This window comes from Vulpes lagopus, chromosome 22, assembly GCF_018345385.1.
Source record: "Vulpes lagopus strain Blue_001 chromosome 22, ASM1834538v1, whole genome shotgun sequence".
Taxonomy (NCBI): Eukaryota; Metazoa; Chordata; class Mammalia; order Carnivora; family Canidae; genus Vulpes; species Vulpes lagopus.
The window spans coordinates 20,388,988-20,397,913 of record NC_054845.1 but is presented as its reverse complement, the minus strand read 5'-3'; the positions used below and the strand labels follow the sequence as shown (position 1 = coordinate 20,397,913).

Here is an 8,926-nt window from a genome sequence, read left to right as displayed (position 1 = left end):
ATGAAGTAAAAAAAAAAAAAAAAAGCAATGCCATTTAATTAGCATCCATCAAAATGAAATAGGTATAAATCTAATAAAATATATACAAGAAGAAAATATGTATAGAAGGAAAACCACAAAATCCTGCTGAAAGAAATCAAAGAACTAAATAAATGGAGAGATATTACATGTTCATGGATAAAAAGACTCAGTATTGTCAAGATGTCAATTTTCCCAACTTGATCTATAAATTCAGTGCAATTCCAATGAAAATTCCAGAAGGCTATTTGTGGGTATTGACAAAATGATTCTAAAGTTTATATGGAGGAGCAAAAGTCCCAGAATCACCAAAACAAAAAAAATGAATCCAGGCACAGACTTTACATTCACAAATAAAAGCTCAAGTATATTAACTCACAGACGTAAATGTAAATTGTAAAACTAAATAAACAACAAAACAAATTTAAAAACCTCAAAAAGTGCTCGCTTCGGCAGCACATATACTAAAATTGGAACGATACAGAGAAGATTAGCATGGCCCCTGCGCAAGGATGACACGCAAATTCGTGAAGCGTTCCATATAAAAAAAAAATTAAAAAAATAAAAACCTCAAAAAATGGGGGGGAAAACTCCTAGAAAGTAACACAGTAGAGAATCTAGATGACCTTGGGTTTGGTGGGAACTTATTACATACAACACAAGAGGCATGATCATTGAAACAACTGGTAAACTGGACTTCATTAAAATTAAACTTCATCAAAACTTCTGCTCTGCAAAAGATGCTCTCAGAATAAGACAAGCCATAGACTGAGAGAAAATATCTCTAAAAGACATATCTGTTAGATACTGTCATCCAAAATACATAAGAAACCATTAAGAGTCAACAAGAAAACAACTGATTAATAATGAACAAAAGATCAGAACAGATACCTCACCAAAGAAGGTCTACAGATGGCAAATAAGCATATGAAAAGATGTTTAATATCATATTATTACGAAACTGCAGATTGAAACAACAAAATACTACTACATACCTATTAAAATGGTGAGTATCCAAAACACTGACACATCAAGTGATGGCAAGGATGTGGAGCGACAGGAACTCTCATTCATTGCTGTTGGGGATGCAAAATGGTACAACCACTTTGGAAGACAATTTGGCAGTTTCCTACAAACCTAAATGTACTCTTACAACTTGACCTAGCAGTCACATTCTTTGAAATTTACCCAAAGGAGCTGAAAACCTATATCCACACAGAAACCTGCACCTGTATATTTAAAGCAGCTTTATTTATAATTGCCCAAACTTGGAAGCAATTAAGATGTCCTTTAGTAGGTGAATGGATAAAAAATGATACACCCCAACACTGAAATAGTATTAGACAATAAAAAGAAATAGGTATTAAGCTATGAAAAGACAAGAAAGAATCTTCAGCGCATATTAAGTGAAAAAGCCAATCTGCAAATGCTACTTACTGTATGATTCCAACTTACAACATTCTAGAAGAGGCAAAAGTATGAAGACAGTTATAGGTAGGTGGTTGCCAGGGGTTGGGGAAGGGGCTGGTATGAAGAAACGGAGCAGAGAGGAATTGTAGGGCAGTGAAACTTCTGTATGATACTATAATGGTGAATATATGTCATTATGCATCTGTCAAAACCCATAGAGTATAGGACACCAAGAGCGAACCAAGTGTAAAAAATGGACTTTGGGCGTTAATGATGTGTCTGTGTAGTTTCATAAAAGGTAACAACTGTACCACCTTGGTGTGGGATGCTGATGGTGTGGGACGCCGTGTATGGGAACACTTTCCTCTCAATTTTGCTATGAATTTAAAATTTCCCTAAAAAGAAAGTCTATTTTTAAAATTTGTGCTAGGCATTTGATGAGTTTGAGAGCAGAGATTATGTTTCAAACAGAAAAAAAAAAAATCCTGTGTTAGTGAATGGAATGCTTTTTTTTTTTTTTAAAGAATAAATGTTATGTTGAAACACAAATGGATTTAATTAAAGAATATGCAAGACAAGTTATGGTAAAAGCTTTGGGGATTAAATTCTATAAATGTATGTAAAACTAATGTTAATAGAAATGGTTTAGTAAATGTTAAGGATCAAAATTTTTACTTTTTTTGGCGGGGGGCAAGGTCTATGGAGAATACTGTTTGAAGATACATTCAGATAAGGCTTAATTGTGTGTGTGTGTGTGCGTTTTTTTTTTTTTAAGATTATATTTACTTATTCATGAGAGAGACAGGCAGAGGTAGAAGCAGGCTTCATGCAGGGAGCCTGATGCGGGACTTGATCCCAGGTCTCCAGGGTCACGCCCTGGGTCAAAGGCAGGTGCCAAACAGCTGAGCCCCCAGGAATCCCCCTGTGTGTGCTTTTTTATTGAGACTTCATTTCTGCACAAATGCTAAGAGGAGAATGGGGTGGTGGTTTGAGTTTTTGCCCTCTCACCAAGAAATGGGGTAAAGGCTCTGGCAATGAAGGATGTGCGAGGCTATTCACCCGCGAGAGTAAGAGGCCTACGACGTCCTCAGGAGGCAGCGCTGCTGAAGGTCAGGTCTGAGCGGGAGCAGCTGGGCGGTCCATCCCGCCCACACACGCGGGCCAGGCCTTGCCTCTAGGTGCGCCCTGGTCCTGCGCCTGCGCGGGCTTCTGCGCGCTCTGCGGGGCCGCCGGGCGGGGGGCGGCCTAGGGGACCCTCAGCCCCGGCGCTGGGAACAGGCTCTGTGAGCCGCGGCTCGGGGTCAGTCGTCCAGCTGCTCCTCCAGTAAACACATGCACACATTCCAGGGTGCCTGGAGAGCTGCCCACGCTGCACAGACGGCTGAGAGGAGCCCAGGCGCGCAGGCGGCAGGTGGACACTGAGGTAGCCCTGGGGCCACGTGCCTGAGAGCCAGGTCAGAGCCGTTTCCTGGGTCCTCCCCGTGTCCCGGGCCCGGGCGTCCGCGGGCAGGGCCGGTCGTGGTCCATCAGCCCAGGGGCTGTCCGCAGAGCCGCTGGAAGAGGTGGCGGCGCGCCCGCGTCCCAGCGCCAGCTTCCGTCCGCTGGTGCTGCCCCGCAGGCCGCGTGCCGAGAGCGCCCGTGTAGGTCCGCACGTCGAAGCAGCGCCATCCCGCAGCGGCTCCCCGTAGCTCCGCCGGAAGTCCCGGCCCCAGCAGGAAGCGCCCCCGAGGCGCGAGGCCGTGACCCCCACGTCCGCGTGCGTGCCCCGCGGCAGCCCCTCCAGGCGCCCTCTCCACGTACGCGCCGCGTACTCACGCGAGAGGAAGCGGGACCGCCGCGGGCGGTGGGCAGAGCTGACCGTCGTGGGGCTGCGGCCGTACCTCCCTCCCGCTCGCCCCTCAGCGCACCCTTGGCCTTCAGCCCCCTGGTGAGAGCAGTGGAGCACTAGGTCCCTGTGGTGCCCCGAGGTGCCCATGGCCCCCACAGGCCGCAGGGCGTTGCAGGCCCACAGATAGGCCCCCGCGGATGCGGGCATGGCGGCCGGCCGGCCTACTTCCGGCTTCTCCCCAGGGCAGAAGCGCGCCTGAAAGAGAGGCAGTGGGTGGGCAGGTGTGCTGGGTGGGTTTGTGCGTGACGCTGGGGCCTGAGCAGCAAGAAGGGAGGTGGTGGGTGGACCTTGGTCGCAGACACGGTCTTTGAGCCACTGAGACGCCTGTGCGGGCAGAGGGGAGCGCAGAGCCCCGGGTACCCGCCGCGCTGACCTGTGAGGGCGCGTTCGCCTCCCTGGGTCCCAGAGTGCTGTGGTTCCGCACCTGGGCGCACGTCCACCGCGCTCTCATGGCGTTGTCACGTGTCTCTCTTGGGCCCGCCAGTGGCCTTTGGGATTCCTCTTCACTCTGGCTCTTGCTTTATGTATGCATTTCCACCTCTGCTTGGAATTTCTTCACTGATGTCTGAGTTCCCCTAAGCACAGCTCCTGTCCTTGCAGCATTTGGGGAACATCTCCACTGGGGGAGAGATGACATTCCTAAGGGACGAGCTGGTGGGGATTGATCTACCACCAACATTTCCAAGCAGTGATTGGCCGAATACTCAGGTCCCGTTCAAATACTAGAGGGTTCAACTCTATTTTTTTTTCTTTCTTTTTTCTTTTTTTTATTCTCTTCTTTAAACCACGGTTGTCATCTCACTGTGGATTCTCACGCATTTGTAAGAAATTATATAGGAATATTCTCATGTACCATTTTACTCACTTTCCCGGAAAATTGCAGTACCGTGTCACAGCCAGGGTCCGGACCTCCGTATGCACAGCTCATTTCCTCACTGCAAGGATCCCTCTGATTGCCTTTTCATCGCTGTATCACCTCCCTCCTGCCCCTTTACGGTACTGGTACTGCCTGGCAACTACCAAGCTGTTCCCCATTTCCAGAATTCTGCTATTTCGAGAATTCTCTATACATTAAAATTTATAGTATGTATCTTTGGGGAACTAAATTTTTCCTTCGACATCTTTCTCTGGAGATTCATTCAGACTGTCCTCCTTATAAACCCTAACCACCTGTGTTCTGCATTGGGAAGTGAGTTTCCCAGTGGTACAAATGTGTCAGGACTCTGTCTCCTTCTTATTTGCTGAATGATATTTACGGTATGGGTTGCCACAGTCAGTTTAACCATTCACCCTTTAAAAGGACATTTGGGTTGTTTCTCGTTTTTGGCTATCACAGAACGTGCTGCTGTGAACATTCCTGTACCAGTTTTTGCAAGAACCTAGGCTTTCAATTCTGTGGTAAGTGTAGAATTGTGATTCCTGGGTCTTTGATGGTTGCTAATTTAATGCAACAGAAATGCCTAGCATGTTTTCCAGAGTGACTGTACCATTTTATATCCCCACGGTTTTATATTCCCAGCAACGTATGAGTGATAAGTTTCCCTCTCTAGGGTCTTCAAAGTCTCTTACCTTCACTACAAACAGAAGTGTGGTTTATATTGGCTTAACAATTTGCCTAAAATCAATTGTTTGTTCTTAATACCAAGAAATCAAATAGAAATTATTCAGTAGTGCATACCTGAAATTTTTATTTTGTGAAAACCAAGTGCTTTATTTCTGTATTGCATTTTAAAGGTAATAACTAAATAATAGAACTAAAATCAGTTTAGAATGACTTATATAAGTACCTTATGTTAATACTCTGTTATTTTATGGACATGCTACCCTTTCTCTGTGGCAAATTTTCCCACTTCCAGCTTAAAATGAAGACAAATATTTTTAAACCAATATGATGGTATCTTAAAGAGGGCCCTATCATGCATCTTAAAAACATGTATATATGGATAACTAAAGCCATATTTATTACGCTATTACTGCAGTCTTTATATGCCTAAATTTTAACTACAGGAAATTAACATTTTAATAAAATTAGAGGAAAGAGATCAATTTCAATTTTTTTCTTAAGGACCTGAGTTTTTTTTGCAAAGGTAAAGAGCTTGGCTTTGTCTTCAGAGCATAAGTGAAATACTCATTTTCCAATAATGACCATTTTTCAACTGTTTTGTTTCTGATCCCTAAAATTCTTTATCAATAATATAAAAATCTGCATCATGTTCAGTTTAAAATAATATATCCCCATGTGAGCTTATATTTTTCTTTTTTAGTATTCATTAAACTTACAAATAGATGACCTTAAGAATTTTTAATTAGAGAAGTATAAACAAATAGTCAAAATCTTTACTTCTGGTCATTCTCAGGAATTGAATGTGTATCCACTGGGACCTCTATATCTTTACAAACAACCTTTTTCATATATTTCATATATTTCATCCATGTCAGGAAGCAGTGAGAGGAGCCAGAAACTACAGGAATGTGACTGGATAGGTATGTGAAGAGCTCTTAGATTTTATCTTTAGGTCTCATCACTATTTTGCTCCTTACTCCTAACGAAGACGAGTAAGAGTTAGTTGTCTTGCCTTTTCTTTCTTTCTTTTTTTTTTTTTTAATTTTTATTTATTTATGATAGTCACAGAGAGAGAGAGAGAGGCAGAGACATAGGCAGAGGGAGAAGCAGGCTCCATGCACCGGGAGCCTGATGTGGGATTCGATCCCAGGTCTCCAGGATCGCGCCCTGGGCCAAAGGCAAGCGCCAAACCACTGCGCCACCCAGGGATCCCTGTCTTGCCTTTTCCAGTGTGATTCTATAATTAATTACTCTGGTATTTTCGTACAGTCTAGTCATGCTCTTTGTAACTCTGAGCATGGAGAACCTTTGAAAATCCCTTGGAAAACCAGATCCCCTTTCCTTCTACTTAGGATAGTTGAGGCCATAGTTTCCCTGCGTGATTTCCCCAGTGATCAGATCCTGTCTGCTTTTTCTCTTCTAGTCTTCTCTCAAACTGTCATCAGAATCTCTCTTTTTTTTTTTCTCGTACTGCTAATTTTTATTTAATTATTTTCCCTGTAACTTTAGCGTGACCAGGATCAAGAGCAAAATAGGGAATTGTGCTGTTCTCACATCTTGAACTGAATCCCATTCATTAATTATTTGATTATAGAACTGAGTATATGAATTTACACAATTAATTTTACCTTGCTGAGACTGTTTCTGCAAAGTATTGTTGGTGGCATGGATTTGAGGAAAATTAAGGTTTCTAAGGTGATTTTTACATCTTTACAACATATGACTCTATGAATCTATGATTAGAAAGTTACAAATTGTTAGTACATTATGTTAACAAAACTTTTTTTTTTTATCCTAGTGGTCTTTTATAACCCTCTGACCCTCCAAATATGTTCCTATACCTCAACTATAAAGAAATACTAGTTGAAAAGGAAGAAAAGGAGGAAGGAAAGGAAGGAAAGCAGACAGAAAAATTAAAAAAAATTAAGGTCATAGGGTTTTTTTAAAGTATGTGTCTAATCTGGGTCTGTAATCTAATTGCTTGTCTTTCTCTTAGCTTTGAAGCTTGGTGTATAATACTACTTCATTTTTTTTTTTTACCTTTGTCCAGTAGTAGATTTGATTAAGTGTTGGCATCAAAATGTCTTAATTCCTTCTATGTCATGAAACAAGTGTCCAATTAAATATCAGGAATTGTTATTTATTCATAAAATAAAAAGAATGGCATAGATGAAGGGGAAATAAAACTTTCTTGAGATGGGCAAGAGATTTAGATAAATGTTTATGCCCCCTCCTCAAAGAAATAACAATTTCAGATTATTAAGACAGGACTGAGCCCAGATATTACAAAGTATTATTTGGTGGGGAAAGAGAAGTGTATATAAGATGTATGAAGATGCTCACAAAATGGTTCTAAATGAAATTATAAGTATCAGGCACATCCTGTCTATAAATTATACTATAATAGATTTACTGCTAAGTTTTTCTGGGTTTAATTTAATTTTATTTTTTTAAATTTTTTATTTATTTATGATAGTCATACAGAGAGAAAGAGAGAGAGGCAGAGACACAGGCAGAGGGAGAAGCAGGCTCCATGCACCGGGAGCCTGATGTGGGATTCAATCCCGGGTCTCCAGGATCGTGCCCTGGGCCAAAGGCAGGCGCCAAACCGCTGCGCCACCCAGGGATCCCTTTTCTGGGTTTAAAAGTTAAAATTATTCTCCATTTAGGAGTTAAAGATTAAACCAGTTGGAGGATAATTAACATAAGGAAGAAAAATGATAAGAACCTTAAGAGACCGAGATTCAAGATTTAGAAGTTTAGGGATCCCTGGGTGGCTCAGTGGTTTGGCGCCTGCTTTTGGCCCAGGGCGCGATCCTGGAGTCCCGGGATTGAGATCCACGTCGGGCTCCCGGCATGGAGCCTACTTCTCCCTCCTCCTGTGTCTCTGCCCCTCTCTCTTTCTCTCTCTCTCTCTCTCTCTCTATCATAAATAAATAAATAAATAAATAAATAAATAAATAAATCTTTAGAAGTTTGGTAGATAAAATGATGAGCTCATTGACTAGAGAGGCCTTTCCTGACGATCCTGTCAATAGTTCCTTCTCTTACTCTATTGCTTGAGCTCTTTACCCTGCTTTACTTTACAACATTTGCCACTACTTTGTGACACTTCAGTAGTTATTTATTATGTACCTATCCCCTCACAATTTAAGCTCTGTGAGGAAATTGCTTGTTTCTGTTTGTTGTTATACCCTCAGTTCTGAGGACCACACTGTGTATGTGGCTAGTTCTCGATAGTTATTTGAATGAAAGAAGGAATAAACTACAGAAGTGATTTTAAAAATACTTTAATGGTAAAAAAATAAATAAAAATAAAAATACTTTAAGCAGTTGGGGTAACTGGGTGATGGGCACTAAGGATGGCACTTGATGGGATGTTATATGTTGGGAAATTGAATTTAAATACTTTAAGCACCCATCTAATGCTGGAATTGCCTAAATAACACATCTGTTGGAATAACACATCTACAGTATGTTACTGTGTCATTCACTTTAGTTCTGGGGAAGCTTCTGCTTTCCATGGCAGTCCATTTTGTCCTTAGAAAAATTGAACATTAAAAACATGTCTCTGATTAAAAGTAAAAAGATCTTATTTTGTTCTTTGAACTAGTAAACTGCAATGGTAATTATTCTATTATATGGCAGTCTTTAATATATTTGGATACAATTTGGATACTATTAATCTCCTAAGTGGTCTCTTGTTATTGGCTCTCAATCTCTTTAATTATTATTACTAAGGAATAGTTTCTGTTCTGTATTAGCACATGGCTTTTTCTTCAAATAGGCATAGTTACACAATAAAAAAGACAATTCAGAAGTATGTAACTCTGGCCTAATGAGAATTTCCTTAAATGGTAATAAATCTCTGTGGGAAAATACTCACCTTCCCCTTCCAAAAAGCAGTAAGCCTTTGGTTCTAGGGTCCTCTGTTCCAGTGGATTCTTAACTCTACAAATGCAGGAGGAGGAACTAAGGAGGCAAGAGTTGCTTCATCCACTCACACTTATCTTTGATGTCATTTATGTTTTTTTGCTGTTCTTTTC

General features: G+C 41.5%; 1 non-coding gene across 1 annotated transcript; it reads left to right on the top strand.

The window, feature by feature from the left end:
- The first annotated feature begins 458 nt into the window (after positions 1 to 458).
- Positions 459 to 565, top strand: LOC121480846. Its single transcript, XR_005985114.1, has one exon. It is a non-coding gene; the product is annotated as a U6 spliceosomal RNA (small nuclear RNA).
- Positions 566 to 8,926: the final 8,361 nt, after the last annotated feature.